Raw genomic sequence first — 22,686 nt, 5'->3', positions numbered from 1 at the left:
AAAAACTGGGCCTGGGATAACATTTCCATCAAACTTCAGATGACAGGTAAATTGTCCAAATTACTGTGGTACAGGCACACACACACACACACACACACACACACACACACACACACACACACACTCGCTTCCGCTCCTCCATGAAATGCAATTATAAAAAAAAAAGAAAGAAAAAGGGGGAGAGGGGTGGATTTGTAAGTCGCGCTGGTGCTCCTAGTTAAAAAAACTATGTTGCACGGCCTCCAAAAAAGGTCTCAAAATGCGACCAATTAGGCGCAGTCTGGAGCCCTGCATATGACTACACAGTAAGTTCTTAAGATATGCTTTTGTGACTTGTGTGATCTATTTTGTTGAGTTGATCTTTAGTAAAATGCTTTGAGTAATATAAGCTGGTCTTTTATTGTGGAAAGTAAACAACAGAAGGAGTGAGGTGGTGATGCATGGCAGTGAGAGTATGAAAAATAATACAGAGCGTTGCTGTCTTCGTTCACACTGGTTCAGAGCTCGGAGCCTCAGGATTTTACAATGTTGTCATCACTTTCTATCAGCTATCGGTTGTACTTTACTGCAGACCAAGTTAGCCATTAGCTGTCTTCCCCAGTTAGTTAGCCCAACTGTTAGCACAGCTGTGAAGGGTGAATATTTGGTGGTTGCAAAATAGTAATAGTCCAGAAAACATTCCAAAGGCCGTATATGAGTGACGTGAAAACTTGCTTCATGTTTGGTGTGAACACAACATAAGAAGAGCTTTAGGAAGGTAATCAGTTTAAGGCCAGTGTAGCTCTAATTTCATAGCTAGCATTAACTTTGAATGTACACGTGAGCATGTTAGTATTGGTAAAGATAGACTTGAAACTAAGGAAATATCCCTCCTAGGCTGTCAAATTAGTATTTCACTTAAGTTGCTTACTGGATCAATTGAAATTGAAACTGATATTTGATGATTGGTTCTGCGTAAGATGTATTACATTAATAGGCAGATCCGCATGAAAAATCTAAGCAGCATGTACTGTATGTTTGAAACACTACCATTTCACTAAAACGTTTTTGGAGCAACAGTGCACTCATCTTATCATTTTAAGCTTTGTTTGATATTTCCATAATCTTATGGAATATAACATGTTACATTATGATGATATTCTAACATCATAATATAACATGTTACATTATGATGTTAGAATATCAACTATTAAACTTATTCTTATTAAATAAGACGCTAGTGTTGACCAGAGATTGTGGAACAATGCAAGAATTTCTACAAGAAGTACCCACAAACATGCCTGGAGATTTCACCGCAAAAAACAGAAGTAACTTTTTTCACGTGTTAAAGAAAAGGGAAATGTATATGGTGTATACATTTCAGCCAGGACTCAGTACTTAACAACTAAATCCCTGTGTTAAATCTTACATCTTAGTTTGAATATCCTACTTATCACAAACTAGGTCACCTAAAAGCCTTCATAGAGAAATTTTGGACTACTTGTTCTCATATTTTTCTAATGTTGACTTTTAGAAATAAATTACTCTATTTTGTCTCTCACTTTAAGTTTGATTTAATCCGACCAGTGATGCATGTCAAAGTTATTTTACTGTACACTTTTTCAACATAGTGCTTTCAATTGTAAACCAAATATCAGCACAATATTGTTCCCCTCGAAATATTTAACATAAAAGACTGAGAAACCCCTGCAAAACTCATAAAATATCACTAGTTTCTTGTTGGTCACTTATGCTTCATAGGACTGTTCTACAATTGGAATTAGTCTCGACTGTAACATTATGTCCTGGATATTATATTATATTTCAAAGAAACCATACTTCATTTGTTTTGCCTTAAATGTGTAAGCATCATGAAATGGGAACATCTATATTTACATTTGTCAGACAAGTGAATACACTTTATGGCTGTACAATAATATATATTTGATACTATTATTAAGTGTTTTTTCTTGTTGTTGTTTCAAAGGATCCCAAAGGATAGGTGAAAAGATAAAAGTCAAGACTTGAGGTTAATGCATTTCATGTATTTTCATAATTAGCTATGGATATTAAAACCCCCCCGACCCTGACTGTCTGTGTCTCTCTGTCTGTATAACCATGGTATACAGACATATATTTATACATAATAATTATCTATTATTAAAAATAAAAAAAAAAAATAAAAAAAATGAATGATGAGTTACTGTAATGAAATGTACTTACCAGTCCACTCTGGTTCCCAGTATCCAATATGATTTCCTGCTGGGAAGCTCAGCTCTGCTCATGCAGCATGCTTCTCTCTGCTCTGGCTCAGACTGTTCTGTTGGTGTGTGACTGGAACCTCCAGCTCCGCCTTTGACAGCTGCTTTGATATTGTCAGTATTAGAACCTCTCAGATGTGGACTGTTTCATGACAGAGGAGATTATAAGATCTCCTATGAGGTGGGATGTGACAAACCTGACTAACCTGTGACATTGCAGATAATTTGCTCAAAATAACACAGCTGTACAGATAGGCTAACAGTTTACACTGTGTCATATATGTATGTATGTGTTTCAGCTCTGAGTAAACTACTGCAACAAAGTAGCTATGACCAAATCAATCTTGAGGACTGTCAGCAAAAGAACTCCCAACAATGAGGGAAATGTACAGCAGCTCTGTGTCTGAGAGGCTTGCAGTAGATATTTGAACCGAGCACTGTGACAAAGCCTCAGCACAACCTTAACACCACACAGCCATATTGGGCAGGTCTAACGTACTGATGCTGATTTTAAAGAGTTTTGTGGTTGATGAAACAAACATGCTGCCAAAACGCATTATCTCCCAAGTTCTCAGGTTAGTTGGAACTTGGAGGGAAAAATTAAAGGCCTTGATCAGATGTTAATGGGCACCATGAAAAACAGTAAGGATATGAGAGGTCAAACAAAATAAATGAGCAGTTGCAGCGTAGTAAAGTAGCATTTTTCCAGGTGATCATGAGCAAATTACAGAAGCCCAGAGAGGCAAGTGAGAATGTTTGTTTGTTTGCTTGAGGTGAGTTTGTTTTATTTTGTTTTGTTTTTACACTTTTTTTTCACCACCACAATCTTTGAAAACGAATACATTTTTTCTTTGGATTTTTCCAGAAAAAAGAAAAGATTATCCTGGAAAAAAAAAATAGAATTGCTGCCTCCCTGAAACAGTCAGGTTGCAGTTACTGTACAGTTTACATGCATGTCTGTTCGGACTCATATGTAGCCATAACAGTTGACAGTACTTCAAATATGGATATTTCTGCAAGAAGCTTCAAATTCGAAAACACGGATGCTTCACACACATCTTCAACCTGGCAGTACAGAAGATAGAATCAGATAGTGCTGCACGATTAACCTAATCGCAACTGCGATGTCAGGCTGTGCGATTACATAACCGCATAAAAGGCTGCGATTTGCGATTTAATGTAAATAAATGTTAACGTGTGTGCCTGTGGACGTGACTACCTCTCCTGAAGTTTGTGGAGTTTGTTGACATTACGCCCACAAGCTATTCTGCTGTGTGCAGCACATATGGTCAGGTGAACACCCGGCGTGTAGCAGTGACTAACACAGACGCTGAAGAAGACAACCTGATCTCACAGAAATACGTGAAATGACCACGACCTCTTAACACCGCATTCCGTGGTGGCAGCACGTAATGGGTTGAAATTACGTGCTGCCACCACGAAAACAATGCCAATGTAAAGTCAGTTAGGGTCCTCTTTATGGGGTGCCGTTTGTAAAGTGGCTCAAGCTGAAAATAACATCAACATTTTGCCACATTTAGCTTCAAACAATGTTTAGAAAAGTGTTGTGAATTTTTTAACGTCACCTTTTACCACATTTACAGCAATATTTGTTAACTTAGAAATATATTAAATAGATAAATCTAAATATTAAATGTTGCACCTAAATGTTAAATGTTAAATGTTAAATCCAAATATTAAATCTAAATCTAAATCTAAATGTTAAATCTAAATCTAAATATTAAATCTAAATCTAAATGTTAAATCTAAATCTAAATATAAATCTAAATGTTAAATGTTAAATCTAAATGTTCTGGGTGAAACTAAATATTTAGCTAATATGCAAATTCACACTGCCGGTAACCGGAAGTACCAAAATAAAAGCTCAAGATGGTCAGACTGTGTTTATAGAATCAAATAACGAATTAAAACCAACTTATCGGGGGAAATGGACACTTGAACATACATTAGCGTGATAATAACTAATCTAAAACAACAAGAAACGTGTTTGGAGAAATTTTATTTGATGTGTACTTTGAGTTGTTAGTGTCCCTTCGGAGGGAATCACCTTGTTGTTTACAAATACTTCCGGGTAGAAAACCAGCAGAGTTTAGCTACATGTATATATGCATATCTCACATTTTTCACATCACTGTATCACCGTTTAGACTAATCTGGTGTTTGTGAAGTCTATAAACACAATGATTGAACAAACATTACTATCACGTTCTGAAATTAATAACATGGTTATCGTAGATTAGTGGGGCTAACCGTTAGCTGTTAGCCCCGCTAGCGGTGTCTGTAATGACTCATTAACTCTAAACGGTCCGTGAAAAAAATTTTTTTTTCCAGCGGATGTCTTAGTTACAACATGATTGAGCTAACTGGAGTAGTTTCATGTCGTATCCGACAATGGGAGGCTTTTAACAGATGACGTCCTGATAGCTTTGCTGCTGCTGCAGCCACTGATGCTTTCTATCGTGATTTCCCAAAACTGAATAAATACCACACATCGCAACACAAAACTGCTTTGCTAGCTCAATCATGTTGTAACTAAGACATCCGCTGGAAAAAAATTTTTTTTTCACGGACCGTTTAAGAGTTAATTAGTCATTACAGACACTGCTAACGGGGCTAAGAGCTAACGGTTGTTAGCTTAGCTTAAGTTGTTAATCCCTCCGAAGGGACACTAACAACTCAAAGTACACGTCAAATAAAATTTCTCCAAACATGTTTCTTGTTATTTTAGGTAGTTATTATCACGCTAATGTATGTTCAAGTGTTCATTTCCCCCGATAAGTTGGTTTTAATTCGTTATTTGATTCTATAAACACAGTCTGACCATCCCGAGCTTTTATTTTGGTACTTCCGGTGACCGGCAGTGTGAATTTGCATATTAGCTAAATATTTAGTTTCACCCAGAACATTTAGATTTAACATTTAACATTTATATTTATATTTAGCATTTAGATTTAACATTTAGATTTAGATTTAACACTTAGATTTATATTTATATTTAGCATTTAGATTTATATTTACATTTAGCATTTAGATTTCACATTTAGATTTAGATTTAGCATTTAGATTTAGATTTAATATTTAGATTTAACATTTAACATTTAGGTGCCACATTTAACATTTAGATTTAACTATTTAATATATTTCTAAGTTAACAAATATTGCTGTAAATGGGGTAAAAGGTGACGTTAAAAAATTCACAATACTTTTTTAAACATTGTTTGAAGCTAAATGTGGCAAAATGTTGATATTATTTTCAGCGTGAGACACTTTACAAACGGCACCCCATACCTCTCCCGTGGTGGACACACGGATTCCCTGATTCAATCACGTCACGTCAACCTCGTTTTCCTCAATGATATCTTTAACATTCCTGTATACACACAAAAACGCGGAAGTGTTCTTGATATTAAAACGGCAAATACATTCCCCTGTTATAATTTCCCACCAATAATAATAATAATGATAATAACGTGATAGTTCGGCTGTTCTAGATATTTGTTATAGCCTATTCAAATATTCAATCACAAAAACGCCGTTTCTAGAGAACTTGCTAAAATATCTGAAATTAACCATCATGCCTACTTAACATATTTCATCTAGGTGCAGTGTCATTACTAGTTCAGCTTTACTAGACATTTGATATACTCGGTAGATGTATCTTTTTACGACCCTGTTTTACAACAAGCCGCAAAAAACCTACCGTCCCAAAAACGCCGTTTTTAGAGTACTATCTAAAATAACTACGATGAGCCAATATCCTTGCTTTTTTTCTTAACATAGTCCATCTAGGTGCAGTGTAATAACTACTTCAGCTTTACTAGATATTAGATTTATTCAGTAGATCTAGCTTTTTACAACCCTATTTTACATGCCGCAAACGAACCTACTGTCCCAAAAACGCCGTTTCTAGTGTATTAGCTAAAATATCGAAAATTAGCGGACATCTTTACTTTTTCTTACCATAGTTCATCTAGGTGGAGTGTAATAACTAGTTCGGCTTTACTTGATATTAGATATATTCAGTAGATATATCTTTTTACAACCCTATTTAGAGCCCTACTTTGCAAATCAGAAGAACTACAACTATGTTGCTGATATGTATCAAACTGCATGGCGCGGTCCCAGGGAATTGTAGTTTTTTAAAAATCTAAGTGTTTTTCCCAGATTTGGAAGTTGTAAATATTGAATTGAGAGTACACTGTGGACTTTAAGGGGATGGTAAACACATTTGTGAAATCAGATTTTAAATATCTAATTTCTAAATGGGTGAAAATTAATTTTATCCATATTTTATCCATATCTGACAGCACCCACAGTTGTTGACTACACTCACATGATAGCTGAGGTCAAGAGCTCTCTATAACAGTTGGTCCCATGTCTGTACCCCCTTTCGTTGCTGAGTTATAAGCCCTCAAACATGCAGTGAGGTCAAGGTTCAAAGGTCAATGGCTGAAAGCAGGAGCCATGTAGAATCTTCATACTGACATATGTTACTCTCCAGGTTGAGACCTTTCCAATGATGTATTTGGTTTAGCTCTACGACGAAGTTTAGATTTTTTCATTTTTTGGACACAAGCCATGCCAGGTGAAGTTTCAGAGAGCACTTTGAAGGCCCCATGTATAAAATGAGTTTTGTTTGTTTCTTTGCTTGTTTTTATCTTTTTTACTGTAGATAGTTAGTAAAATGAGTCATTCTCAGACAATACAATACTACTAAAAAGTAAAACCAATAATAACAATAATGAAATAAGCAAAAATAATATTAAAATCATATTGAAATGTTAAAATCTATTTACAGAGTGGAATGGTAGCCTAATAGATAACTTAGATAATATTTATTATTGTTTAGGCACTTTATTATTGCTTAGATACTATTTAGCCTATTATTGTATTTACTTTTAGCATGTTCTACTTTTGAGTAATTTCCGAGAAGTTATGATAAAAAAAAATAAAAAATTACAGACTATAGGAGACAACCTCTTCAATGTCTCACGTCAATTAATTAACACGATTTGTCGGCTTTTTATAATGCCTTTTTTTTTTTTTTTTTTGCTGCTGTCTCCAGTTGAGAGTGGTGATTTGCTAAATACATTCTACAATAATAATTAGATTAACATTTGGTCTATAATATTGTTGGCTATATTACGCATTTTAATTAAAAAAAAAACGGAAGAATAAAAGAAATAAACACCGAAATAATTACTTTTTTTTAATTGATACTCCTCTCTGACACACACGCACACACATTGAACACGCGATTGAATGAATGAATGAATGAATGAATGAACATTGGAAGTGGTTCAGCCGCAGTCCCGCCGGCTGGCTCACATTGAGATTACATTTGTTTTTTATTACTAACAAAGTGTTTTATATTGACCGTATGAATGGTTTCGTTTTCAAATAAATATTTGGAAACAAAAATATGCTTTGGTGTACTTTTACAGAGTTTTGCAATATGTATATAGCCTACCTGTATCAAAATGTATAATTTTCAGCAGCGGTTTGTGTGACAGCTGCCACGGTCGGACGTATAACCAGCGGGGCAGCCGCTGGTTCTGTGGCGCTGGCTTGGGGTCCACTCTCCCCTGGTGGAGTGGAGGGTGGCCGGGTTGCCAGGGGCAGACAGCTCCATGTGATGGTGTTTCCTCTCTGGTTCTTCCGTGCTCAGCCTTATTTTTATCTTCTTATTTATTTATTTATTACTGGCGTTTGGATTCAGTTACGGCAGACGGATGGCAATCTGAAATGGAATGAAGCCCACAGACGGCGGACAGCAGCTACAAAACAGTAGTGGAACGCGCCCCATCCGCCCACAGCACAATGCTCTTAAAGCCCCACGCTATCAAAAGCTGGCAAAATACATTTATTTTATTTTATGGCCTTGACATTAACCTGTCATATTGTTGAGTTATCAAGGACACTTCCGCGTTTTTGTGTGTATACAGGAATGTTAAAGATATCATTGAGGAAAACGAGGTTGACGTGACGTGATTGAATCAGGGAATCCGTGTGTCCACCACGGGAGAGGACCCTAATTGACTTTACATTGGCATTGTTTTTGTGGTGGCAGCACGTAATTTCAACCCATTACGTGCTGCCACCACGGAATGCGGTGTTAATAGGTCGTCGTCATTTCACGTATTTCTGTGAGATCAGGTTGGAAGAAGAGCATGAGCACGACCGTGAACAGGCTGAGTTGGTGGAGAAAAAAGCATTACATGGCGATACTTTGGATTCAGGTATGGCTATGTTGAACAGAAAGACGTGCTGTGTAAAACTTTAAAAGTTAAAGTCGCCACGTCCCCGCGGCAACACGACCAATCTCTATCAACACTTGAGACAGCACAGAGAAAAGTACGAGGCATGCATGCGAGAGAAAGCCAAGCCGTGTAATGTTAAAGACAAAGAGACAACTGAAAGCTGCCAGAGCCTCATAAAACAATATCCAAGCACAGTTACACAAACATTTGTAAGTGTCACGGGGAACTCATGGACTCCATAACAAACTATATAATATCAAATTAAAAATTGAGCAATTTTGCCTGGGCTCGGCCCACTTGATATGCTGCTGTGTTGTGCTACGGCATGCTGGATTTGTAATTTACGTGACAACGCCTGAACGCAACACAGGCTCGCTCCGCTGTGTGTACAGTGCCGTGCTGCGCTGCTGTGCCAGCAGCATGTTTGACTGTGCTCAGTCTGTTGATGGTCATTTACACACTGTCTGTCCATTAACAGTAACTATGTCAGGTCAGGTCAGTGCCCCCCTAATATAATGTAAGGGAAACACTGAATCAAACAAGAAGACTAATGATACCATTTTTTTTATTATATTGTAATTACAATCGCAAATCGCGATATTGTCCACTCAAATCACAATCGCACATTTTTATCAAATTGTGCAGCGCTAGAATCAGAACAGTTTCAAGGTGGGCGCCCAAGATTAGTGTCACCGATTCAGGATCTGACCAAATGTTTCCCCTTCTATTCCTAAATTACAGCAATGAATAATGGCCAGAAAAAGTGTTTTTACAGAACATTGAAATGTCACAGTGAATTTGACCTGATTTGAGAAAATGTCATAATTTCATCATTTTATCCTTTTAGATTTATCCTATTTATCCTATTAGATATCGGGGTCACAAGAAAGATGCGGTCGCAAGGTTTTGACAACCAAGATCTAATCTACTCATCATGGAGTCAAAGTGGACATATGCCGAATTAAAAAAAAAACCCTGTAAGGCCTTCTTGACAAATTGTGTTCATGAGAATGGAATGGACGGATGGATGGACGGACAACTCAAAAACATAATGCCTCCGGCCACTGCTATCGGCATGGAGGTATAAAAATTTTCACCAGTTTCCATAGGTGGGGGAAAAAAGAAAAACCAGAGGAAAATGATCACCAGAGAGAAAAAAAATGAATATGAGTACAAAAGCTGAAATATACAGAGCCCCTAAAAGGACATGGATGATTTTTTTTTTTTTAAGTATCTTGTAATGCACGCGCGAAATAGTAATAGAAATAGTTTTATTAAAACGCATGCGCGTGCCATGGTAAACAGTAATGATAGTAATGATGATACATTGAAACGTGACTGCTGTGGTCGCAAAGCTGTGTTGTGCTGGTTTTGTTGGTTTTTTTTGGCACCGAGTTTGTGTGGTCCTGTGCACGGCCTAAGTTTGCTGTTGTTCTGTCACTGCAGAAAAAGCATAAGCAAACAAAAAAAGAAAACAGCAGCAGCAGCCGTGCCCATGCTCCGATCACACCAGAGAGACTGCAGGCAGGAGTGAGCTTTTGACAGAGACACACACTGGGCCCAGGTGTGGCTCGATCAGGCTGATCACCCTCCGCCCTGCTTCCTGCAAGAGAAAGAACAGCAGCAAAAGGCAGGGACAACTAGTGGAGCGGAGGGGTCGTCACAGCAGTCACGTTTCACTCTCATCATTACTATTAATGTTTACCTTGGCACACACATGCGTTTTAATAAAACGCCTGTGCCTTTTATAAAACGTTATGGTATATTTTGTGTTTTCAGGAAAGAGATTAAATCCACTTCCCCTGCCATTCTTTCAGCTTAGCTAAGGCTGATGGTGCGCGTTCAGCTGAGCCAAGGCATGCACCACAGGAAGTACTTTCTCATGCACACGAGAAACTTTCTGGCAGTGTGTGTGAAAGTAATATAACCAACACATAGAGGTCTTCAAAGTCAATATGAAATCCTTTCTTTGCTCTTCAGATGTGTTCCCTAGTAAGACATGATGTCTTACGCAATGTTAACAATCTGATCTTTGTAGATGTTTCCTTTTTTTTTTTTTTGAGAAAAACATCATCCCCTCAGAGCCTGGGTAGCTCAGACGGTAGAGCATCAGACTTTTAATCTGAGGGTCCAGGCTTCAAGTCCCTGTTCAGGCATTGGCTCGATACTTTCATTTCTTCCCACAAGTATTTTTCTCAATAGGGTCCAGCTTGCAATAATGCTGTGGGACTTCAAACCCAACACTTGACCAGTAGTAGAACATTAGGTTCGTTCGAGATGAGCCAGGCCAGCGCAGATTCGATCACTGGCGATCGGCGCACAATGCATGCCGGTCAGTTTTGTGTCTGACTTCATCCCAACTTGCTCTGACGTATTACAAAAGTGGACGGCGATAAAGCCGCATGAGCGAGGGGGCCGCAGTTTTTAGAGCCAGGCGCTGCAGTTGCTCCACCGACTGCACCGCCTGGCTCTCACCTGATCTAACAGCTGATTGGTTCAGATGTCGACTCAGCAAGATGACGTTTTAGATAAACTACTCATTTTTGTTGAATTCTAGAGATTAAGATTGTATTTGTCTGATCTGAAGGTTGATTCTGTGAACAGAAAACATGTTGTGTGACTGATGGTGAAAACAAACTGATATATGGGTCTGATCACTTTTTTAATGAACTGACATCATTCCAGACAGGATGTAAGTGTGACTGTGACTTCCTGGACGGACTGAAGGCTGCTGGAAACTGTCCGACTTCACTGCAGCTTTTTGTCACCGTCCCCCGCTGTGGCCGCCTGCTCTCGTCTACTTTTCAGACGAGGCGCAGTTCATCTCGAACGAGCCTATTAGTACATTCCATTAGCCCATCGAAGAAGAACTGTACAGCTTTACATGTGATGTCCATGCAAATTGAGTGTGCAAAAGCCTCTTTGCAATCATCAGATGCTTGACAAATGGAATGGATGCTTTGGCACTTTTCTGGCAGCTTTGGTTTCTTCCAGCCATTCAAACTGTATTGGTGACTTGCTGGAACAGTTGCACCTTTATGAGGGTAGTACCTAGGTGGCTGATGAAATGCAGTGTAACAGCACTCACTGTCCACACTCGGGGCAGAAATAGTTCAGTTGGGTGAGTGTAAGACTGAAGATCTAAAGGCCCCCACTTCAATCCTGGGTTTCGGGAAGAGAGCTCAGTATTCTCTGTTGACAGGAACCACACTTGTGGAATGTAATATGCCATATTCATGTAAAATCTGGCATTGGACACATTCTTCCTACTGCTTCCTGTGAAGTGGCACAATCGAGAGTCATAGCAAACAGCAAGACTGTGTACATGAAAACTTGGCAACTATTTCCCTTGTGTGCAAGAGTTGTACATCATTGTTTATCTCAACAATTTGGCGCAGCTGCGATTTGCAAAACTCAGAACCAGCCTGACACAAGTTAATTGTAGAAATGATTTTGCCTATTCACTGGCTTCATTTCTGACAGAGGTTCACAGACAATTGCTGATTATTCGATGTTCTTCAGAGGTATAGTAAGCATTGCACTCCAACTTTCAAGTGTGAAACTAATATACCAACACATAGAGGTCTTCAAAGTCAATATGAAATCCTTTCTCTGCTCTTCAGATGTATTCCCCAGGAAAACATGATGTCTTGCACAAATGATCACAATCTGATCTTTGTAGATGTTTTCTTTTCTTTCTTTTTTTTTTTTGAGAAAAAAATTATCCCCTCAGAGCCTGGGTAGCTCAGACGGTAGAGCATCAGACTTTTAATCTGAGGGTCCAGGATTCAAGTCCCTGTTCAGGCGTTGGTTTGACACTTTCATTTCTTCCCACAAGTATTTCTCTCAATAGGGTCCAGCTTGCAATAATGCTGTGGGACTTCAAACCCAACACTTGACCAGTAGTAGAACATTAGTACATTCCATTAGCCCATCAAAGAAGAATTGTACAGCTTTACATGTGATGTCCATGCATACTGAGTGTGCAAAAGCCTCTTTGTAATCATCAGATGCTTGACAAATGGAATGGATGCTTTGGCACTTTTCTGGCAGCTTTGGTTTCTTCCAGCCATTCAAACTGTATTGGTGACTTGCTGGAACAGTTGCACCTTTATGAGGGTAGTACCTAGGTGGCTGATGAAATGCAGTGTAACAGCACTCACTGTCCACACTCGGGGCAGAAATAGTTCAGTTGGGAGAGCGTAAGACTGAAGATCTAAAGGCCCCCACTTCAATCCTGGGTTTCGGGAAGAGAGCTCAGTATTCTCTGTTGATAGGAACCACACTTGTGGAATGTAATATGCCATATTCATGTAAAATCTGGCATTGGACACATTCTTCCTACTGCTTCCTGTGAAGTGGCACAATTGAGAGTCATAGCAAACAGCAAGACTGTGTACATGAAAACTTGGCAACTATTCCCTTTGTGTGCGAGAGTTGTACATCATTGTTTATCTCAACAATTTGGCGCAGCTGCGACTTGCAAAACTCAGAACCACCCTGACACAAGTTAATTGTAGAAATGATTTTGCCTATTCGCTGGCTTCATTTCTGACAGAGGTTCACAGACAATTGCTGATTATTCAATGTTCTTCAGAGGTATAGTAAGCATTGCGCTCCAACTGGTCAAGGTGGGTTTTTTCCAACTCTTTCAAGTGTGAAACTAATATCACCAACACATAGAGGTCTTCAAAGTCAATATGAAATCCTTTCTCTGCTCTTCAGATGTATTCCCCAGGAAGACATGATGTCTTGCACAAATGATCACAATCTGATCTTTGTAGATTTTTTTTTTTTTTTTTTTGAAAATCATTATCCTCTCAGAGCCTGGGTAGCTCAGACGGTAGAGCATCAGACTTTTAATCTGAGGGTCCAGGGTTCAAGTCCCTGTTCAGGCATTGGCTCGACACTTTCATTTCTTCCCACAAGTATTTCTCTCAATAGGGTCCAGCTTACAATAATGCTGTGGGACTTCAAACCCAACACTTGACCAGTAGTAGAACATTAGTACATTCCATTAGCCCATCAAAGAAGAATTGTACAGCTTTACATGTGATGTCCATGCATACTGAGTGTGCAAAAGCCTCTTTGCAATCATCAGATGCTTGACAAATGGAATGGATGCTTTGGCACTTTTCTGGCAGCTTTGGTTTCTTCCAGCCATTCAAACTGTATTGGTGACTTGCTGGAACAGTTGCACCTTTATGAGGGTAGTACCTAGGTGGCTGATGAAATGCAGTGTAACAGCACTCACTGTCCACACTCGGGGCAGAAATAGTTCAGTTGGGTGAGCGTAAGACTGAAGATCTAAAGGACCCCACTTCAATCCTGGGTTTCGGGAAGAGAGCTCAGCATTCTCTGTTGACAGGAACCACACTTGTGGAATGTAATATGCCATATTCATGTAAAATCTGGCATTGGACACATTCTTCCTACTGCTTCCTGTGAAGTGGCACAGTTGAGAGTCATAGCAAAGAGCAAGACTGTGTATATGAAAACTTGGCAACTATTCCCCATGTGTGCAAGAGTTGTACATTATTGTTTATCTCAACAATTTGGTGCAGCTGCGATCTGCAGAACCAGCCTGACACAAGTTAATTGTAGAAATGATTGTGCCTATTAATTGGCTTCATATCTGACAGAGGTTCACAGACAATTGCTGATTATTCGATGTTTTTTAGAGGTATAGTATGCATTGCACTCCAACTGGTCAAGGTGGATTTTTTCCAACTCTTTCAAGTGTGAAACTAATATCACCAACACATAGAGGTCTTCAAAGTCAATATAAAATCCTTTCTCTGCTCTTCAGATGTATTCCCCAGGAAGACATGATGTCTTGCACAAATGATCAATCTGATCTTTGTAGATGTTTTGTTTTTTTTTTTGAAAAACATTATCCCCTCAGAGCCTGGGTAGCTCAGACGGTAGAGCATCAGACTTTTAATCTGAGGGTCCAGGGTTCAAGTCCCTGTTCAGGCATCAGTTTGACACTTTCATTTCTTCCCACAAATATTTCTCTCATTAGGGTCCAGGGGCCTATTGAACACAACTAGGATAAGAGATTAAACCGGGATATCTTGGTTATTCTAGCTCAACTTATCCGTGATCCGGTTGCACAAAAGCGGGATAGTGGACAGCGGGATATGTTATGACATAAATTACCATGGAGATTTATTCTGTGGAGCTAGCCTGCTCCAGACCAGGCTAAGTTCCAGGATCTATTTAATCTCATCCCTTATCTCAGTCAGCAGTCACCACAAATGGAAACCAATAGTTATTCCACTGCCCACTGCACATTGTTGTCACATTCAACCAAACCCACTGTAATTATTTAAACATTAGTGATCATTAATTGCAATCATTTTAGATAAATGATGATTTTAGATGATTTTGCACTCATTAGATAATTTACAGTTTTCCATGGACTATATAAAATACTCATCCCATATAAATATAAATACACATCAAAGAGTAACATGATGTTGCTTTATTGAATAAGGATAAATCAAAGCAAGTAAACCATCAGCTCTTTTCAAACTGAAGTCACAACAGTGACTCTACAAGATAGAAAGCACGGAATCAAAGCACATTATACAACACAAGAATAAATACACATTCAAAGGTCTGTATATGATACACCCCGCATGCCTGCACGCTTAATAAATGCAGGACAAATCCATACACAACAAATGAACAGACAAATGAATGGATGCAGTGGCCTCCCTGCAAGCTTGTATACACACAGTATACAGCACAAACAACATAAGAGGCCAAATCAATTTAAACTGAATAAAAAAAACACAAATTCCTCTGCCAATGCAGGCCCTATTTAACTGAAATTCCCAGCATGCGTCTCTGCCACTGCAGGACATATTTAACTTAAATTTAAAGCATGCATGTTAACTAAAATAATTTAACACATATTGGTCCCTGACCAGCCGACCACTGTCGTCATCAGGGAAGATGGCAGGATTGTCCCAGTCCATGTGTGATGGCACTCTGGGGGCCCTCTCCTTCCTCAGGCAGGCCACATTATGGAGGACAGCACAGGCCACAGTGATGTCACATACCCTCAAAGGGCTGACCCTTAAGTGGTTAAGACAGTGAAAGCGTGCCTTCAGGAGGCCAAAGGTCATTTTGATCCTGGCCCTTGTCCTGGCATGGGCATAATTATAGGCCTGCTGTGCTTCCTGAGGGTCTGTGTATGGTGTGAGGAGAAAAGGCTGGCAGGCATACCCCGTCCTCCAGCAACACACCAGAGAATTCACCTGTCAATACAAAATCTCATTATCACAACCTCATAAATAGAGTGACATTCTTGACACAGCCATGATGTAAAAAGTGGTTATTAACAGAGGTTGTGTGGCTCACCTTGTGATAGGCGCTGATAGATTCCAGAGGTCCGAAAGACTTGGGAGTCATGGACCGAGCCGGGCCACTTTGCCACAACATTGCTGATCAGATAGTCAGCACTGCAGACCATCTGAAATTATAAGATGAAGACTATTAAACCAATCAATGCATATCACAAGCAATGCACAGTGTTCATTGATCAACAATATCAAAAAGTCATGTTCACCTGAACATTAATGCTGTGAAAGGATTTCCTATTCACAAAATTGGGGGATTATATACAGTACAGGCCAAAAGTTTGGACACACCTTCTCATTCAATGCGTTTTCTTTATTTTCATGACTATTTACATTGTAGATTCTCACTGAAGGCATCAAAACTATGAATGAACACATGTGGAGTTATGTACTTAACAAAAAAAGGTGAAATAACTGAAAACATGTTTTATATTCTAGTTTCTTCAAAATAGCCACCCTTTGCTCTGATTACTGCTTTGCACACTCTTGGCATTCTCTCCATGAGCTTCAAGAGGTAGTCACCTGAAATGGTTTCCACTTCACAGGTGTGCCTTATCAGGGTTAATTAGTGGAATTTCTTGCTTTATCAATGGGGTTGGGACCATCAGTTGTGTTGTGCAGAAGTCAGGTTAATACACAGCCGACAGCCCTATTGGACAACTGTTAAAATTCATATTATGGCAAGAACCAATCAGCTAACTAAAGAAAAACGAGTGGCCATCATTACTTTAAGAAATGAAGGTCAGTCAGTCCGGAAAATTGCAAAAACTTTAAATGTGTCCCCAAGTGGAGTTGCAAAAACCATCAAGCGCTACAACCAAACTGGCACACATGAGGACCCCCCTCCCATTCCTAGTAGTGGTATATCCCACACTTGTTCCAATGGGCGGGGCTGCTTGGCAGCAGTAGCAGCGTGTGGCTGGAACCGCTGTCCACATTGCGCATCGCAGGGTAAGATGTTCACTCACACAGACACAGTTTAACTTACACAAGTTACAACACATCCCATTTACTGTTACAACAAGCCCCAGGCCCAGGCTGATAATATAAACTGTCTGCAACATTTCTCCTGTATTGTTCAAAAGCCTACTCAATTACAAGTGCTGCTAAGCTAAAAGCTAATGATTAAGCTCAGAGTTTAGTGATAGTCAGAGAGGACAGGAAAGAAAGAAGAGGGAGAGGATAGGACAAGAGCAGTCAGTGGCGGAGCAATGGGTACCTGTCTGTAGGCTCTCCGCCTGTCAGTGAGACAAACATGAATGACGTGCAGTCTAACTGACAAGGAGCGGTCATTACACGCGACTATTACGCACGGTTGTGGCGGAGCAGCTCGTATGGGTACCTGTCTGTAGGCTCTCCACCTGTCAGTGAGACAAACATGAAAGACGTGCAGACGAGGAGCAGTCATTACGCGCGACTATTACGCATGGTTGTGGCGGAGCGGCTCGTAGGTAATGGACCTGTCTGTAGGCTCTCCACCTGTCAGTGAGACAAACATGACAGACGTGCAGTCTAACGGACGAGGAGTGGTCATTATGCACGACTATTACGCACGGTTGTGAGGTGCGCAGTGGCACATCTCACAGCACACTGTTTATAAACCAGTTTACCAGTTTAATTGCAGGAAATGTTTAGTTGTTAAGCCATTTCTCATAAGTATAGACATTCACTCTGCCTGTTGGAGAGATAGAGAGAAGATTAAAGTGTCAAATTGCGGTAAAAGATGCTGTATAAAAGACAGGCTACAACTTTTTTTCCTTGTCCCCTCCTGGAATTATTCTCCAAAATTTTACTGTTTATTGTCCCCCCCAACTATGAAATGGGATTTTCGCCCCTGCATGTAACATTAAAATCACTCCACTCGCAGGTGTTATAAATTTATAAATACAACCGTTAATTAACCAACAGTCACACTCACTACACTGACACAAACTGACACTATAGCATTACACCAAGAAGATGGATATTTTCCCCAAAGTTACATTTGAATTAAATTATGAGTGGTTGTCAGTAGAGGACGAGGAAAAGCAAAGCCAGGACTCTTCTGTGCAGACCTCCAGGTGTGTTTGAATCCGGCCGTGCCAACATCCAGGTTTGCCACCGTTTCATCAGCCGAACTGGACGAAGTTACACAGTTGCAGATCAATGTAAATACAAAGTAGCTTGTGAGTTCCTGGCGTGTGTGCTGCGTTGCCTGGCAACAAATAATTATTGTTAAATAATTTATTTCATCACCTTTTGTTAACATTTCCTTACTCAGCATTGCTATTCAAGCTATTGTTGAATTGTTGTATAAAAGCAATATCACACGAGAGGGAGTGATGTTGTACTGTATATCATCACGGCTGTAATTGTCTTCGGCACTCGTGCCTATGACTGAATCACAGCTGTGACGATAGACAGTACAACATCACTCCCTCTCGTGTGATATTGCTTAATTAGAAAGAAGAAAGGATGGTGTCAGGACACAGGACTGAAGAGGTCGGAAACTTCTCTCTGAACTGTATTGTGATCCAGATAGCAGAATAGTTGTTAATAGTATTCTGAAAATAAAAAAATAAATGGCCATTAGGCACTGCGATTCTAGTATATATGCTAATGAACATCAATGCATATCTTAAGAGGAAATTATTTCTCCATATCAAATCAACATTACCTCACCGCTGAGCATGAACGGTACTTAGCCTACAGCAACTTCTGCAGGATCATACATGTGAAAAACGTGGTAGGACCAAGGCACTCTTCTTTAAGTTAATTTAATTGAAGCTTGTCAAATCATTACGAACATAGAACAAACACCCTTTACAGGAGGGCAGCACAGTAACAAAACCAATTAAAAAACAGCATTTAAACCAAATTTATAGTATTATACACACGCTCACTCACATGTGCTCACACTCACACACACACACACACACACACACACACACGGACTCACACACATGCTCACACTCACGCTCACATACGGGCATTCACACACATGCATGCACACACTGTTACTGTGTGTGTGTGTGTGTGTGTGTGGGGGGGGGGGGGGGGGGGGGGTACAGTCTTGAGGTCTCTTGCGCTGCTTTCAGCCACCGTCCCCGTCGGCCGCTCCCTTAAGGTATTTAGAAACCTCCTGCTGGAGTGCCTCCTCAGTTGTTCCCCTTGTAACTGGGTTTTTCCTTGTAGCCTCTAAGAGGGATGAAGAGATTAGCCCAGAAACATGTTTTAATACATATAGAGCTCTATTTTGGCCCTTGGTGTTATGTCTTCAGTGCCAAGTCTTATTCTTTAAAGGCCCTGACACACCAAGCCGACGGTCTGCCGTCGACCAAAGTCGGGCTGTTGGTGAGCGTCTGTTGCCCTAGTTTTTGCCCGCACCGTCGGTCCTTCGGCGTCGGCGGCTTTTCGGCCAATTGAGCATGTTGAATCGGCGACGGAGCTAGTCGGTGAGAGAGATCACTCTGATTGGCTGTTCAGGTTTTATTTCCTCGCCCCTGTAGCGAGTGGATCTGCCTGTAGTGAAACCGGGGCTAACCGGTGCTTCCTCCTCAGGCTCCACTTCACTCAGCTGCCCCACAGATCCGCTGCCTCTTCCACTTTAACCTGAATAACAAACCAGAGCTAGCTGGGAGGCTAGCGGAGTATTAGCTGTAGCATGACGGAGGGACGCACAGCCAGTTAGCCTCCGCTAGTCTCTGAGCTACCCCGGCTCTCCGTTTGGATCCATCCGGAGCCCCGAGCCCTGGTTTGTTATTCAGGTTAAAGTGGGAAGAAGCAGCGGGTTTATCGGGCAGCTGAGTGAAGCTGTTGGAAGTGGAGACTGCAGTACTTTCTGTAACCGACGTCAACTACCCAGGGTGGGGCACAAACTCTCGACTTTTGGAGTCGGAGTCGGTTGCAGAAGGATATCCCGCTCGGTGGGCTGGTCAGAACAACCTATGAGGAGTGAATTCAACCCAAACCCCTAACTGCCACACACTGTGACTCGGGGATCACACACACACACGTTTCACTTGGTTACACTTGCGCCGGCACGAATATGTGTTGGCAAAGAATAAGACTTAGTGCTTAAGACATAGCACCAAGGGCCAAAATAGAGTCCAAAGGGCATTTTCTGTTTTATTGGCACAGTGACAGTAGAGAATGAGAGGAAAGTTGGGAGAGAGAGGGGACTGATGCCTTCTTGATGTCCTGAGGTATGGCTAGGCCTGTCGCCTAGTCAGTTAATTGCATGGTAAATTTAAAGTGAGATGGTTACTTTTGTGGCCACGATTAATTATCATATTCATGCATGTTTGTTTTCCTCGTCTCTCTCCATCAAAGAGACTGGACGACAAGAGCGTTCACTGCCGTGCATCGTCTGGCAGCCAGGTGAGTTGGTTCATTAGCGTAATGAACGGAGGGAAAGCTCTTGTCATCGAGTGTCTTTGTCTCTGTGGGGGAGGTGGGGCTATGGGCTACACACACACACACACACAGTGCGATCTTCGTGAGGGGGAGACGAGGCGGAGAAAAATAAAATAGTTGAGCGTAAGAAAAAGACATGGAACTTGTTCCTAAACCAAATGCCACGGCCCCTGTGTGGGAGTGTTTTGGATTTAAACCAAATGACAGAGGGGAGCCCAGTAATTTGGACGAGCCGGTGTGCTGGGTTTGTTCTAAAACCATCTCAACAAAAACAGCGAATACGACCAACTTAACTGCACACCTGAGAGTGAGAGACTGACAGTCTATTTTTTGTATTTATTTATTTATTTCAATATTTTTACTAGGGGTGTAACGGTACACAAAAATCTCGGTTCAGTACGTACCGCAGTACACAAGTCACGGTTTGTTTTTTTTCGGTACAGTAATGAAAAAAAAAGACAACTATTAAATATCTTTTACTTATTGGTAACCTTATTAAAACATACCACCACAGCAGTTAATTCTTTTTACACAATTTTTGAATGTAACAAATATATACAGTACAGGCCAAAAGTTTGGACACACCTTCTCATTCAATGCGTTTTCTTTATTTTCATGACTATTTACATTGTAGATTCTCACTGAAGGCATCAAAACTATGAATGAACACATGTGGAGTTATGTACTTAACAAAAAAAGGTGAAATAACTGAAAACATGTTTTATATTCTAGTTTCTTCAAAATAGCCACCCTTTGCTCTGATTACTGCTTTGCACACTCTTGGCATTCTCTCCATGAGCTTCAAGAGGTAGTCACCTGAAATGGTTTCCACTTCACAGGTGTGCCTTATCAGGGTTAATTAGTGAAATTTCTTGCTTTATCAATGGGGTTGGGACCATCAGTTGTGTTGTGCAGAAGTCAGGTTAATACACAGCCGACAGCCCTATTGGACAACTGTTAAAATTCATATTATGGCAAGAACCGATCAGCTAACTAAAGAAAAACGAGTGGCCATCATTACTTTAAGAAATGAAGGTCAGTCAGTCCGGAAAATTGCAAAAACTTTAAATGTGTCCCCAAGTGGAGTCGCAAAAACCATCAAGCGCTACAACCAAACTGGCACACATGAGGACCGACCCAGGAAAGGAAGACCAAGAGTCACCTCTGCTTCTGAGGATAAGTTCATCTGAGTCACCAGCCTCAGAAATCGCACGTTAACAGCAGCTCAGATCAGAGACCAGATGAATGCCACACAGAGTTCTAGCAGCAGACCCATCTCTAGAACAACTGTTAAGAGGAGACTGCGCCAATCAGGCCTTCATGGTCAAATAGCTGCTAGGAAACCACTGCTAAGGAGAGGCAACAAGCAGAAGAGATTTGTTTGGGCCAAGAAACACAAGGAATGGACATTAGACCAGTGGAAATCTGTGCTTTGGTCTGATGAGTCCAAATTTGAGATCTTTGGTTCCAACCGCCGTGTCTTTGTGAGACGCAGAAAAGGTGAACGGATGGATTCCACATGCCTGGTTCCCACTGTGAAGCATGGAGGAGGAGGTGTGATAGTGTGGGGGTGTTTTGCTGGTGACACTGTTGGGGATTTATTCAAAATTGAAGGCACACTGAACCAGCATGGCTACCACAGCATCCTGCAGCGACATGCCATCCCATCCGGTTTGCGTTTAGTTGGACCATCATTTATTTTTCAACAGGACAATGACCCCAAACACACCTCCAGGCTGTGTAAGGGCTATTTGACCAAGAAGGAGAGTGATGGAGTGCTGCGGCAGATGACCTGGCCTCCACAGTCACCGGACCTGAACCCAATCAAGATGGTTTGGGGTGAGCTGGACCGCAGAGTGAAGGCAAAGGGGCCAACAAGTGCTAAACACCTCTGGGAACTCCTTCAAGACTGTTGGAAAACCATTGCAGGTGACTACCTCTTGATGCTCATGGAGAGAATGCCAAGAGTGTGCAAAGCAGTAATCAGAGCAAAGGGTGGCTATTTTGAAGAAACTAGAATATAAAACATGTTTTCAGTTATTTCACCTTTTTTTGTTAAGTACCTAACCCCACATGTGTTCATTCATAGTTTTGATGCCTTCAGTGAGAATCTACAATGTAAATAGTCATGAAAATAAAGAAAACGCATTGAATGAGAAGGTGTGTCCAAACTTTTGGCCTGTACTGTATATAATCCTGCTTTTTCACATTGTTTGAATGAAAATAGAAATATAAAAGTGAAAAATAAAATCCTGCTGTTTTTTAACACATTTTTTGAATGAAAAATATAAATATAAATTTCTGCTTTAACAGTTTTACTCAGTTAAAATAAAAAGTATAGTGCAGCTGGTCAGCTTTAAAGCCTGCTCAGATTCAGTTTTACTAGGAACTTACTTAGCT

The 22,686-nt window shown here is 40.5% G+C and overlaps 4 non-coding genes across 4 annotated transcripts; all 4 read left to right on the top strand.

Annotated features, from left to right (window-relative positions):
• The first annotated feature begins 10,604 nt into the window (after window positions 1-10,604).
• On the top strand, window positions 10,605-10,677 carry trnak-uuu (transfer RNA lysine (anticodon UUU)). The gene has a single exon. It is a non-coding gene; the product is annotated as a tRNA-Lys (tRNA).
• Window positions 10,678-12,255: 1,578 nt separating this feature from the next.
• Window positions 12,256-12,328, top strand: trnak-uuu (transfer RNA lysine (anticodon UUU)). The gene has a single exon. It is a non-coding gene; the product is annotated as a tRNA-Lys (tRNA).
• A 1,018-nt stretch (window positions 12,329-13,346) lies between these two features.
• On the top strand, window positions 13,347-13,419 carry trnak-uuu (transfer RNA lysine (anticodon UUU)). The gene has a single exon. It is a non-coding gene; the product is annotated as a tRNA-Lys (tRNA).
• A 1,008-nt stretch (window positions 13,420-14,427) lies between these two features.
• Window positions 14,428-14,500, top strand: trnak-uuu (transfer RNA lysine (anticodon UUU)). Its single transcript has one exon. It is a non-coding gene; the product is annotated as a tRNA-Lys (tRNA).
• The last annotated feature ends 8,186 nt before the right edge of the window (window positions 14,501-22,686 follow it).

This window comes from Epinephelus lanceolatus, chromosome 21, assembly GCF_041903045.1.
Source record: "Epinephelus lanceolatus isolate andai-2023 chromosome 21, ASM4190304v1, whole genome shotgun sequence".
NCBI lineage: Eukaryota > Metazoa > Chordata > Actinopteri > Perciformes > Serranidae > Epinephelus > Epinephelus lanceolatus.
This window is presented reverse-complemented; position numbering and strand designations above follow the sequence as displayed.